We start from the raw sequence: 14,106 nt of genomic DNA, 5'->3' as shown, positions 1-14,106 counted from the left end.
TAAAAATTGCAACTTCAGTGGGGTTCTTTGTCAAGGTAGGTGCACCAGCTCTGCTCCATCTCCTGGTAAAGTTCAGAAAGCTGGTCACCCCTCGCTTCAGTCGTAAAGCAGCTGACAGTAATTGCTTTTTCTGCCTTGCTTCCAAGCAAATGAGAATAAGGACCTAAGGAACAATAGAGCAGCAATGACACTTGTGAAACAAGCATGTTTTAAGTCCTGCATAATCGACTATGACAAATGCATTCATAAATGTATAATTGTTACATGAAGCTTGGGGGGAGCTGGAGAGGTACTGTGTTCAGATTCACAAATCATTGAAATTAGAGAGGAAAAAGAAACAAGCCACCTGGGACCAGCACTGAAACATCATCAATGGTATTTCATTAATAAAAGGCCCCAAGGAAGCAACATATGGCTAAATGGGAAGATTCAAGAGGCTATTCAAGCCCAACTAACATACAATTGCATGTTTGGAAATCCAGTCATAATGAAGGCAATGATAAATGAGTAACTGCAGGCAGAAAAAAAAAAATAGAAAAAAGAGGGAAACAGAAAGATCCAAAATTGAATTTGAAAAAATGAATAGGCTGAGGTACTAAAACTTGGGGTTCTTTCAGTATTTGTCTACATGAGCACTTCAGATCAGGAGCATGCTTTCAAAGCAAATTTGATCAGCATTATTTAATACTGATTAGTATTAATCAGTAATTTTGGCTTAAGTATTAATCAGTAAGCTTCGCTTAGGAGAATGCGTTCCACGAGATCAGACTACACCTCATCTAAAATAAAAACTGCTTGGAAATTGGAGAACGCGGTTGCATATTCTGAATACTGCATCCTCAGCACCAGTCGTTTTGTTTTACAGACCTGTTCGTAGTTGCCTTTAATACATCCCAGTACATACATAGCCTCAGAGTCTCTAAATCATAAAACATGAATCTGAAATAAAATCCAAATCAGGAAATGTGCAGAGTAATCTGGGCACTTACTCGACTGGCCAGGCTTTAGGGGAACAGTTAAAGCAGGCACTGCAGTTCTGGGAAGCTGAAAGATTCCTTTGCATCAATCTTTAGTGCTAAAGATGTTGAGAAGATGCCCACCACAAACATGCATTTTTCAGCTCCTAAAGCAGTCTGCCTCAGAGATGAATGTGTCAGCAATAACAGCTTGGGACAGAGCTCAAGAACGAGTCAGAAACCATCCACTTGCTGGGCCTGTAGTGGTAACCTTAATGAGTCTGAGTGAAAYTTAGGTACAGAGCAAGTACAGAAATAAGTATAATCTCATCACAAGCAGCTCCTGTTTCAAAGACTGGAAGGACAGCACAGACTTGCATTGTTTTTCAAAATGGCTGAAAATTGAAGATAAAAAWCACCAAGCGTCCCAGCTTAATATGACTTAAAAAGAGAACATGATGTCCTCAGAAAAACCACTCAAAAATAATCAATCTAACAAATGGGGTTTCTGTCCTGCAAAATCGTATGTCATCTGTTTCCTTGYATGTATTGATAAAGGCACTGGAGATCTGGCTGGCAAAGCTTTGCAGCCTCTCAAAAGGCTGAAGGCAGGGAATGCTACTAGCTACAAGTCCTAATCTCTGCAAGGTAATGGGGCAAGATTTACCAGTTGACAAGGCCTGGTTCCTCACAGTGCACACTAGTACACCAGTTAACACAGCGTCCATCCTCTGCAGGCACAGAATGACCCTGGGCTGTGAGACCAAATATTCTTACACAGCAAAAATGATTTAAAAGCCAGGAAGCAATGCAGGGAGAGCCAACAGTCAAGTTTCCCCATGGCTGAAGGTTGCAGTTGGCTCCTTCTACTGCCAGATCAGGTCTGCTGTGTTTAAGCACAAGCACTGAAGATCTAAAAAGGGAATTACACAGGGACACAGCAACATTTCCAAATGGTGCACAGTTATTTTAGGTTAGTTAGGCAATAATATTTTCCAAAGTGCTTGAGGATAGCTATTTGATGTTGAACAAAATTTAAGGCTAATAAATAATAAGCACTGCAGAAGAAAACTGCCTTTACTTGTTGCATAACCCAGCCAYAGCTGCATCAGCTCAGCAATGAGCATCAGCTCATCTCACTTTAGATGAGCTCAAAGTACCTTGATTCAGGTGCAATCAAAAAAATAACTGAGATGCTTCAGCTGCAGAAGAAATAGTCTACACAATAATACAGAAAGATTATCGTTCTGTTCTCCTACAGAAGTGGAAGGGCAAGCACAGCTGGGAAAAAGCACTGGTCACCTCCTTTCTAAGTCAGCATCACAGAAGTCACTGCTACTATCTGCTTTCTTGCTGTCTTCTTCCATCTGTCAACTCAGTCAAAATAGGCTAAAGTAATTTAAACCGTTTATACAGTAGGGTTTTGCTGCCACACACTTTGATTGAAACAGGTTAAGGAGAATTCACACAGGCAGTTATGCCATCATATCGGAGAGGAAATACTTTCTGTATGTAGCGAGGTGTGAGATATATGTAGGGACAGGCTCGAAGGAGTAGAACAGGAAAAGACAAATTTGAATGCAGTCCCAGAAACAGGATAGATTGACTGTACCSAAAAACTGGAAGGCCCACTGTAACAAAGCCAACATATCCACTCAGTTATCTAACACCAATAATCATAAGTGCATTTAATGGGTTTTAATGTAGTGGTTGATAGAATGTTTTGAGTACTGGCCTTATGAATCAATCTTTCCAGGCTTACTGTGGTAAATGCTAATCCGTGAGGATCCCGAAGAGTAAACTGAGAACAGACGCTTGTTGAAATCTCTTCTTGGACATTCTGCAGGGCATTTGTGACTTCTTCCAGCTGCTAGCACCTAGGTGTAAACTGGAACTTCCAGCTGCTAGTACCTAGGTCACTGGAAACTCCACATTATTGCCGACATCACTGGCAATATTCCCCTTCCTTCTGCCACTATACATGCCATCCTCTTCCCTAAGAGCACATCCCAGGTAGCAGACAGGCACAGGCCCCAGCACACAGAGATGAAGCTAAGCACTGCTTGTGGCCACTGTGGCAGCTATGAGGCCTTATCTTCTTAGATCTGCAGCTCATTTCCCATGTGCACTGCAGGCTTGAGTGCACAAGCACTCTCCATTCAGTCACACCATGTGGGGATCTAGCAGAAGTGCAGGGGACAGTTCAAGTTCACCAAGCACTGCCATAGGGAAGGGATGGAAAAAGAGTTGCAAGTAGATGGGCATTGGCTCTACACATCATACTCCTATTTTTCATTCTCAACAATTACATTTTTTGGCCAGAAAAGGATACACACATTGGGACTGTTTGTTTAGGGGGTGGGGGAAGCGAGTGTTGGGTTTATTGTAACACTCTCTCACACAGTGCTGTATGTACTTGTTCTGTTAGCCAAAAAACAGTACTCCCAAACACTCTTATGCACATAAGTAAACAAAGCTTAAAGTTACTAAGGCCAGGCTTACATGATCACTTTAATCCCATACAAGTCTATACTGCCACTAACTGAAGCCTCTTGGCTCTCGTCTTTACCCTTGAGCACAGGAGCACAAGTCCGTGCTTGGTGCCTTCATGCATCAAGAGTTCATGCAGCCAAATRGTGATCAAGATTAGGGAACTGATTAATTTGAAAACTAAACTTTTTCTTTTTTGTCAGGTTGGTCTGCACTTGGATCAACTCATCAATCTGGCACAGTATGCAACTATGTTGGCGTTAATACCATGAAATTCACAGTGGAAACAAGAGGACAAGGGAACAGAGTGGCCCATTCAGCATGATCAGCTGCTGAGGTGTAAAATATCTAAATTCGCCTGCTGACAAAAGAAAATCAGGCACATATTTAAAACTGAGGTTGTGCCTCGGATGTTGAAAAGAGATTTGTCATGGTTTTAAATGCTACCATAAATAAAACTCTAAATTACTCTTAAAATCTCTACAGCAAGCTTTACAGAAGAAAAATCCTTTGTATATTATGATTGTTCCCATAAAGTAATATTTGTATAGTTGCAAAAAGTCATAAAATGTGGAAAAGAGAAGGAAAAAGACCCAAGATCATCATCTGACTACAGTTCCAACAATAAACTTCCAATTCAGAGAAAGTCAAAATTCAGAATTTCTTTTCTCATTCAAGTTTGACATTTTGAATTTTTTTTTAATCTGAGCTACAATAAAACCAATATTCCAGCAATTTCTCACAGAATGGGCAATCAGGAGGGAAAAAAAATAAAAAAAGTTTAAGAGATATGTGGTTTCCAAAGTCAGTTCCAGGAACTGGAATATTTATTTTAAAATCTATTCTGTTATATGGAAGTTCTCTTATTTCATATTTTCATGTTATTTCATGACTAATCAATAGAATTATGCGCTGACTAATACTGATATGTCATAACATGACATATTGTAATTTAAATATTCTACCATTCTACCAAAAAGTGTTATTTTTAAACTATTAAGGGCAGTTGCTGCTTAGAACAGATCAAAACATCTTTCTTTCTCTCATAGGGGAGCTTTACGCTTTGACACAGGAAGAAAGGAAGATAAAATATTTCAGTCAGCACTGAGCAGAAGCTACAGTAAATTACATTTAAAATAAAAGGAAAAATAAAATCAGTGATAGGATGTTTGAGCTGTGTGTCATATTGTATGTACTAGATCTATGCCAACAGCACATACAGTGCCACAAAATACTTTAACAAAAGATACAAAATAAAACAGGATAAAATGAATCTGAAGTATAATATTAAAGGCAAATAAAATTAGATCACTTCCAAAACGAAAGGCACAGCAGGATGAAGAGAGTGCTGATGCATTTCACTACGCTGCAACCTTCGGAGCCCAAATCTGGCTCCATCTGCCTGATAAAAGCCATTTCCTCCACAGCTGATACGGTCAGCTCTGTGAGTACTGCAACAAACCCAGCTCAGAAAAATTCCTTTTCTTTCTCTTAAAAGAGGAAATGATAAAAATAAACACTATACCAAACTCTTCCTTTTTTTTTTTTTTTTAATTTATTTCTTTTTAAATCAGTATGGAAATAGTCACGCTTTTGGCCAATTGAAACCCTGAGAGAGAAGGAGCTGTTCTTGCAGTGAAGACAGCGCTGTCCCATGACTGCTATGATGGTTGGATGCTTTGCAGGGCCCACGACCCAAAACTGGGCAGMCTGGTTCTTGGGACAGTCCTCTCCTCCTGCCGTGCCCGCACAAGCCCTGGCGCAACTGGTCCAGGGCTTCGGTCACCCCAGATTAGCAGTTGCACCTTATTTCCCAGATCCCTGTAATCCCCTTGGAGTTACCTGGAATAAACTGTGATAATACCCAACTAATTTGCCCCAGCACACTGAAAATGCCAAGGTAACCCAAGTCAATAAACAGTGTCTCCTTGACCTTTCTCCTTTTGCCAGGGAATGAATCGAGGCTTTTTTGCTTTTTTTTATTATTATTATATTTTATTTCACTTTGCCAAGGCCTCTGCAATGCCAAAAAAAGGGGAAAAAAAAGAAAAATGACATGCCACATGTCCACACTGATTGCACTCAGCGACCAAGCACAGCCCTATCCAAGAGGAGAGATAAAACTGGAATTCACAGCTGTGAAGCCCCAAAAAGCAGCAAAACATCTCGCAGCCTCCAGGCACATGGAAGCACATTCCTGTAGGGAGATAAGGCTGTGAGCAACGGCCCTTCGCAGTCAGCAACACATGCGTGCCCAAATAACACTCTAACACAACGGCCTATTTCTTTGTTTTGTTAATAATAATAACTATTTTTATTATTATTTGTTTGTTTTTATTACTATTTTTTCTTAATGGAGAGCTCAAGCCGTTGGGCAGCCTGAACCCCGTGGCAGGTTTTATGCAGTGAGGTTTGAACCAGGCCTTTCGTTGGGGCATAGTGAAGCACGGCAGTCATCCCATCCTCAAGAGCCAGCGCTCATCGAACTGGCATCTGGAGTGATTAAAAACACAAAAAGCAGAACAAAAAGATCAAGCAATTGTTTAAAAATGAAGGGTATTTCAGATGCTTGGGCTGAAAAAGCGGCCCTGGTATTTCCCTGTTTTTCCCCTGTATTTCCCTGGTTCCCTGTTCAGGAGGCCAGGGCTCCCTTATGGTCCCCGCTCCCATCATGGCCACCACAACCTGCCACCTGCTAACAGTCCCACCTTGGGTTTTTGGGTGACCCCTCGAAACCCCCAGCCGCCCAGCAGGAGCACCCTGCCCTGCTCCCTTTAGACAGGGAGCCTGAATTAGGCCCGGCCTATCCCAGCACATGGTAGATTATGGAGGCATTTTAAAGCTGAACGAGAGACAGAGAAGTAGGAGATGGGCATCCCAGGTGAGTCTCCCTGAAATAGCTGCAAGCCCCTCCAGCAGAGGCTACTCAGAGGGGGAAACACGAGGCATTTTGGGCACCATGTCTTTAGAAACTAAAGAAATTCAGTTAGTGAAGAGCAGAGACAAGAAAAATCAGCTTTGTCACCAAAGGAAGCTGCAGGTTGCCATACTCAGGCTTGGGGAACCAGTGCTGGAGAAGGCCCCGTTGCTGGCCAAGCCCACATCAGGTGGCAAAAATAAAACCCCATATCTCCCCAGAAGAAACGCATGTTTGAAGCTGCAAGATACCAGATCTGTATCATACTGCGATGCTCAGTTTAACAGGAAGCTGTTTCATTAATACACAACAATAGAGGAGAGCGCTTACTAACGTCACGCCATCCTCACTGCACAGCAAATCCCACCCCAAGCACGGCCTTGAGGGGAGAGAAAAGCAAGAGGACACGGTGCCACAACCCCCAAGCGACCCAGCAATATGTGAAGGGAAATTGCGGGATCTGGTTTCAAAATAAGTACCTTCCTGACCTATAAAGGTCATCTTAGTTACAACAGAACATGTGCACATGCAGCCTTTCATCCCAAGGGGTTTTCAGAGGGTTTTGTCAACTCTCCCCCTGGTTCTGCGAGATCATGTGTGCACAGACGCACACTGTGCATTGCTGTCTGCTCCTGAGCTGCCCAGCAGAGGAAATATAACCTATTTTTTTTTTTAATGCAGCAGTGAAAGGTAGGATATTATTTAAGGAGAAAAACGTGGTGKTGTGCATCTCCATGGCCCTTGCTGGATCTCAGGACATAGCTGTTGAGTATCCACCACAGAGAGCTACATGGAGCTCTTATCCAAAGAGCTACAAACATATGGGAGCTGCAGTGACACAAGCTTCATGCAGGAGTTACACAGGTGCTCAGGTTCTGGCCCTGAGATCTTGAGGGTTTCTCATGCTATCCTGCAGCTGGTCCATTCCCAGACAATTTTCCACACCAGTGTGGAAGCTGAATGAAGTCTCCTCAAGCAGGTTCCTGTGGCAGTTAGCACCAACCAGAGTATGATCCTCCAGCCACCTGTCAACAGACCAAGACAATGCTTGTACAGCTGGCTGCAGGGCRCTGAGCAACACAGAAATGGAGACTCGTGAAATGACAACTGCAATGCTAGGCAGCTCTGCAGAAGCTGAGGGCACTGAGTGGGCAAGAAGCAGAAAAGCCAGGAAATACAGGCCCAAGGGGCTATGGGAAGGTACCATGAGACTGCCAGAATCTGGAACACGTTTTTATGGATCATGTTCTTAGCAGTCCCAGGTATCCAGATTTTGGTTAACTCCTTGCTGTCAAGCAAGCAGTTGGACAATCTTTGTTTTACAGTGAAAATAAGGCTTGAAGGCTCCAATACGAGGCCTCTGGCCAAGAAAACCTAGTTTTCAAAATGGCAGCTATAAGGCTGGGTCCAAAAGTTCAGCTTAAGGAAAGCAGGAGTAATTATCTGAGGCAGAAGGGTGAGTTTCTGATATATTCAGATTCCAGAATATTAGATGGCAAAACAAGATCTTCACCTTTTATGATGGAGATTCTTGCCACTAGAGCATGTTGGGTTTTTTTTTTGTTTGTTTTGTTTTGTTTTGTTTTTTGTTTTTTGTATTTTTATAAAGTCCATCCCGTAGCATCTCCAGCAGTTTTCTTGGCCACACCAGACCTAATACATAACAATTTGCCCTTGCTCATGCACTGAAGGCTGACAAAGCTCTTTATAGCAAACCGAAAGCAGTGGACCATACAAGGGCTTTCAAAGTCAGGCAGATCACTCAGCAGCAGTAAATGTGCCGCTCTGGTCACCTTGACTTTGTCCACATTGTCAAGGCAGCTGGACCCAAATCCAGATTTGAGCTTGAAGATTAGTGGTATGAGCTGGTAGGGTCAAAGGTGTCTAAAAGAGCAGAGCTTGAATATAATCTAACCCCCTCCTGCACCTAATCTTCCTTGCTTAGAAAGAACAAAATGCCACATTCCAGTCACCAAAGAAAATCAACATAGAGGGAATACAAGCAGGGAACTGAGGCTAAAGTCAGCCTGAAGTAAGCAGACAGCACATATATCGTCTGTGCTTATTCCTTTTGATCTCAAACAATTTGTGGACAGTTTAGAAAATCAGGTATGAGAGTGCTCAAGGCCATAATTTGACTGAGTTTTCTATAATGTATCTATAATTCATCTTTTCCTCACTCCTTCTTGAATATTTTTTTCTTTAGACCACTAGCCAATTTCAAACAAGCATTTTTTCAAACTATTATTTTCCTTTTCTGTAGGTCTCCCCATTCTTCCTTCTTTGAAAAATGTCAGACATTTTTTCCTTCATCCTTCGGGATTCCTCCAAGTATGTTTATACAAGTCTACAACAAACAAGTAAACATAATAGATATATAAATATAAATGACTGCTTCTGCAAGGAGGCGAATAAGACTGTTCTTACTAATGTTAAGCAGCATGTCAGAGAAATATAATGATGAGCAGTATAAGGCTTATACACAAATGGTCTTTGAAACACACCTAGACTTCTGCTTCAGAAGGTGACACACACAGCACCTTGTGCCTTCTTTGTTCTGAGATTACACCTTTCCTTTCGTCTTCTTCAATTCTCCTGCTGATGGAAGATGTGTGAAACTTGTCTAATGAAGTAACATCAGATACAGCATGAGGGACAGCAAAGACAATGGGTAGATTTGGAAAAGTTCTGCACCTACAGAGAACTATGCTATCATCTGCTGTAAGAAAGATCAGTTTTATATTATATATCTCATCTCTCTCTTTTCTTTTTTAAGGTCTATGGAAGAAGGACAAGATGCATTTAGCTCCATGGCCTTCTGAAACCTACAAGTGGAAGCCTGTCTCCCTCAGATGGCTGGTTAAAGGAAGCTAGGGAGAAACAACACTGTTAAATATAACAGGGAGAGTGATTATTTGGAGAAGAGGCTCTTAGGGAAGATGGAGGCAGGGAGGAATTTGGTTTAACTTGAAATCTTTGTTTCAAGATTGCCTGCCTTTTCGAGAGGGAAGCTATGCCAGACCAGACTTGTTGGACCAACTCAAAACAGCCTGGAGTATGGCAGTAAGTAGAGCCTGTGATAACCAGTAGATTAAATGAGCTAAGACACTTTCTGGCCTTAGACTGTACTGAGTAAGCTGTATGACTCTATGAAGCGAGGAGAGGGCAGCTCTGAAGAAATGCTTCAGGAGTGCTGTACACCTCACCTGATCTCCATAATCTCTGCAGAGGACATTTTAGTAATTTAAAGACAGTAAGTTCCTCAAACCGTTCACCAGCCATGGAAGATGACAGAAGAGCTCAGTTAGAAGAACTGAAAAGAGAAGAAAATATTTCAGGAATGCACTGAAGAAGAGATGAGGGAAGTGTGGAAGAATATGTGAAAATAAATCTAATTATGGAAAGACACCTGGAACAGCTTGAAAGTCAAGTGAGAGCAAGTACCTCTGAATTGCAGAGCTTCCTGCTGCGAGAGGATTGATATATCCTGCTTGAAATGGTTTGTTTCCTGACAATGATGCTCAAATTAAAAGATAAAATTGAACTTGTTTATGGTAAAAAGTGCTGAAGAAATCCTACAAAGAAGTGGACAAAAAAAATCTAGACATATCCACTGAAATTCTGCCTAACCTGTAAATAAGGGACAGAACTTTAAAAGATGACAGAAACAAATAGCTGCTGTTTATTTGAAGTCAGAAAAAGTCTTGYTGTTTTCCTAAGTGTACCTATAAATGTGCAAACTTGTTTCTGGAAAGCCACTAGGCTTTCCAGAAATTCCAGAGTTAACCTGAATTTTGCAAGGTATTTTAAAGTAGTGGGGGAAACGGAGCAAAAAGGAGAAAACTCATTAAACTTAATTGGGCCACCCAGAGAATCCTCTTTATGTCAAGAGTTGCTTTCTTATTAAAACTATTCTGTTGTTAGATCAAATTTTTTTAAAAGGTGAATTCTCACAGACAACTCCCAAGTTTTTTCTTTTGCCCAAGTCTAAGAAAAACTCTGGTGTCAGAATGAAGAAGTAACTGTCACGTGCATAAACAGCTACACTTTCTAGGACAATAAAAATAAAAAAGTACTACTTTTCAAGAAACATTGCTTAAAAATGCTTTAGGAAGATAGCTTTGATTTTTGAAACTGGATGTTATATAGGAAGTTGCTGATTCTACAAATTTTCAGGTATGTGCTTAGCTTTATGCAAGTAAGCAGTCAGAGTGAAATCAACAGTGCAAGCCAAAGTAAATACACATTCTCCCCCCAGATTCAAGGAGAAACCAGTGACATAGGAATAAAACAAAGCATGTGCATGTGTTTCCAAGAATGAATTACCTTGCTGACCATCTGGACTTCTTACCCTCAAAAATACCTTAGCAAATACTTTTGGTAAAGCCATTGACTCCAACTGGAGTTGACCATATTTACCATTAAAGGGAGGCATAACATATCTGTGGATTCTCACATGAGGAAGACCACTATTGTACTTTTTTAAATGCCAGCATTTAAGGACCATGTAATTCAAATCATAATAACACTCACAGAGGCTCTTGCTCTTACCAATTTATTTTCACAGYGCAGTTAACTGGGGATTTTAGACCACAGCTGTTTTTAGAGTTTGCAGAGGTCAAGAGGAATGTCACGTGCAGGAGTGATTACAATGCCATGATTTACGGTCCTCTTCACAGTCAGTGGCACCACTCATCTACGAGTGCTTACTCAGTACTAACGGAGCCTGTGGAGAAGCACAGAGCTACACAGCAAGAGCTGCTGCACTTTTCAGCAGTGATTCATCCACCTAACACAGAAAGGCACTGGAAAACCCCTCCAAAGCTGCCTTCATGGGAGGGCAGGCTGTGCTTACATGGCCTTGCTGGCCTGCTTGTTGGTGCCCCTTCCTTCCCCTTGCCTCGGCCTTGCTCTGTCTGCAGGGAGCCCATGAGAACAGCACAGCTGACGCAGTGGGCTGGGAACCTCAAAAGTGGCTTTCCTAGAGCTGCCCAAACCCCTCATACCCACAGGAGAACGCAGCGCCAGCCAAACCACAGCGCCCTCAAACTGCTCCTTCCCCCACCACAGACACTGTGTCTCCTCAGAGGTCTCGCATCATGCCCACCCAGTGGCACCAGTACAGAAGCACCACTGCAAGTACCAGAAGTTACATAGTTGTCCTCAGCAAAAACCATGCCTGGCCCATGCCACAGCCCCAGCAGCACCAGCCAGTCCCAGCAAGCCTCTCCAGCCATAGCGTGTCACCCTTTTTGTCACGTTCAAAGTGATTGCTCCTCATCCTCCCTGTCCCAGCCAAGCCTTCTTCACACAACCAGACCCTAAACCTCAAATCAGGGGTCCTGCACAGGGGGGCAAACCCATTTGTCATTGCTGAGCAGTCCCAGGCGGTGCCTTGGTTCCTTGGCGGGTGAAGGAGGTCCATGAAGCACCTCCAGCTCTGGCCTACCCGTTTGCCAGCTGTGGCATTCCCAATCCCTCCCACGAGCCACGTGCCCACAGCTCATGCTGATTTTCCACCCACATTTAAGGCTAATTCTCATCAGCAGTTGGGGCAGCTGAGCTGGCAGGCTCCAGCAGCCAGGAATGCGTAAACAGCAGGTGATGKAGGAGGGCTCCTGGGGAAGGGGGAAAGGCGGCAGAGGAGGGACTACATGGGCAGACTCAGCACTAGCCCTCCCGGTAACGTGTCCGAGCACTCCGTAATCCCCATGGCACTTCCAAGGGTCGTAAAACAGGCCATGATCGTCAGCTCTACCACAGTCTGCCCCTGCGGCCTGCACACAGCGTGATAAAGGATCTGAGGACTCTAACTGTACATCGAACAAATACACATATATATTWTAAAGCCTAATCGTATGCCCATTAATCACAATTCTCTTTTTTTTTCAATTCCATAACCACAGAATAAAGTTTCTTTCAGCAGCATTGCAAATATCTCCCGCTAGCTCTGCCAGCACATGCAGCCTGGGGAGAAAAATAGCGATAGAGCTCTGTGGCTCTATCTCCTGATGCATTAAATGGCTTTTTTTTCAGTGAAGCTTCGCAAGGATGCCAGTCCAAGCCAGCAGTGGTTTTGCCACGCGCCGGCCACAGGAACAGCACGTACCTCTCCACTGGTGGAGCGGCCACCAGCTCAAAGCAAGGCCAACACTACTGATCTGGATGCAAGTCGGATGAGGAGATTCAGGATGAAAGGTCCCTTGGTCAGGTAGCTGAGCGTGACCCAGCAAATCAATCCCCCACCTTCCAGCTCAGCCTGCATCCTGCATAACAAATAAAGCTTCTGGGTCTGGGCTTTTCTTGAAAACTACTTTTCCAGCCCAATATTACGCAGATTTTCCTTCATGATGATAGTCGCCCTTCCTTTGGCGGGAATCCTAAGCTCTCCTAATGCAGCTCAGATGAATCTGACCAGTATCACGAGTGCATTGGTTGGATTTTCGTTTTGTTTATTTTCTGCTTTTTGGCTGGGTATCACTGTTATGTAATCTTTTTCATCAATATAGGGGACGGCATTATTTATAGGGGATTACAGGGATTACTACAGCAAACCCTTTGCACTTTCCAGTGGCTGGTGCAACTCGCAACAGCCTACCCTGCTCCATAGTTAGCAAGTTGGAGGATCAAACAATTTTGGTTTGATTCCCCTCCAGCATGCTGACGCAGCACAAGCCTTGTGTCTACACTTTGAGCACGCTGGGCACAGACCCATACCCACCAGCTGCTTCCAGCACTCCTCCATGCAAACACACGGATTGCTTTCGGGATGGAGCGAGGGATGTGCTTTGGTTTCTCCTCGCAGCGTTTCTCCATGCCTCTGTGGCCTGCGCTTTGTGTGGATCCCTCCAGCTTCTCCACGCAGGCCCTTTGCTCCTTTGCCGCCCTCCTTTATCACCCTTTTTGCATCGCATGGTCTGTTATTACCTCAGTCACTTAAAATTGAATGAAATATTCAACCCCATTGCCCCCCTCCTCTCCAGTGCTATCAATCATAGCATTTCTAAGGTGTCTACCTCCTTGACATTTAAGGAGTGAGTGTATTTCTTTCACGACATTCCCACCCACCGAGTGAGAGAATGGGAATGATGCCCGTGCATTAATAAGATAATAAACAACCTGCTCTTTACATTTTCCTCAGTCATATATCTCCCAAGCACAAATGCATACAAGCAGTGCAGAATATATATGACATTTCCATTCTACCTGTCACATACAAAAAGAAAAAAAAAATAGCAGAGCAGATGGCCTGAGAGAAAATTAAGCAAGCAGCTAAGCCTTCCTCAGCCTGCTTCACCCCATTGCTGCTTTTCAGGTGAATTATGGAGACTCAAAATTCAAGTCTTTCTTTTTTTCCTCCCTCCATGATGTTCACATCTGCCCTTCGCAGAGAATTCGTAGCTCAACTCACCTCCCGACCACTGTCAGCTCTGAGGGAGCCCTGCGTTTGCGAGACAATTCCCCAGAGCGCATCCACCAGCCTCTGCCCTGGAAAGTCGCCCAAATCCTCCTCAGCAAGAGTTCACAAGAGCTCTGCAAAACCTGCCAAGGTGGCTACACGATTTCTCTTGGAAGACAGTAAGTCACCCTGTCATGAGACAACTGTTCCTGCAGAAGTCAGCGAGAGGCCTCTTACTGATTCAGCAGAGAAAACTTCCCCCCCGCCCCTTAAGCTATGTCCAACATAAACGTGTCAAAGACTTTAATAAGCCAGATTTTCTACGTGGAAGTTTACCACTCTCC

General features: G+C 43.4%; 1 non-coding gene across 1 annotated transcript; it reads right to left on the bottom strand.

Annotated features, from left to right (window-relative positions):
* Positions 1–609: 609 nt before the first annotated feature.
* Positions 610–686, bottom strand: LOC112948173. Its single transcript, XR_003249556.1, has one exon. It is a non-coding gene; the product is annotated as a small nucleolar RNA SNORD78 (small nucleolar RNA).
* Positions 687–14,106: the final 13,420 nt, after the last annotated feature.

This window comes from Nothoprocta perdicaria, unplaced genomic scaffold (assembly GCF_003342845.1).
Source record: "Nothoprocta perdicaria isolate Ctin4 unplaced genomic scaffold, notPer1 scaffold_254, whole genome shotgun sequence".
Taxonomy (NCBI): Eukaryota; Metazoa; Chordata; class Aves; order Tinamiformes; family Tinamidae; genus Nothoprocta; species Nothoprocta perdicaria.
This window is presented reverse-complemented; position numbering and strand designations above follow the sequence as displayed.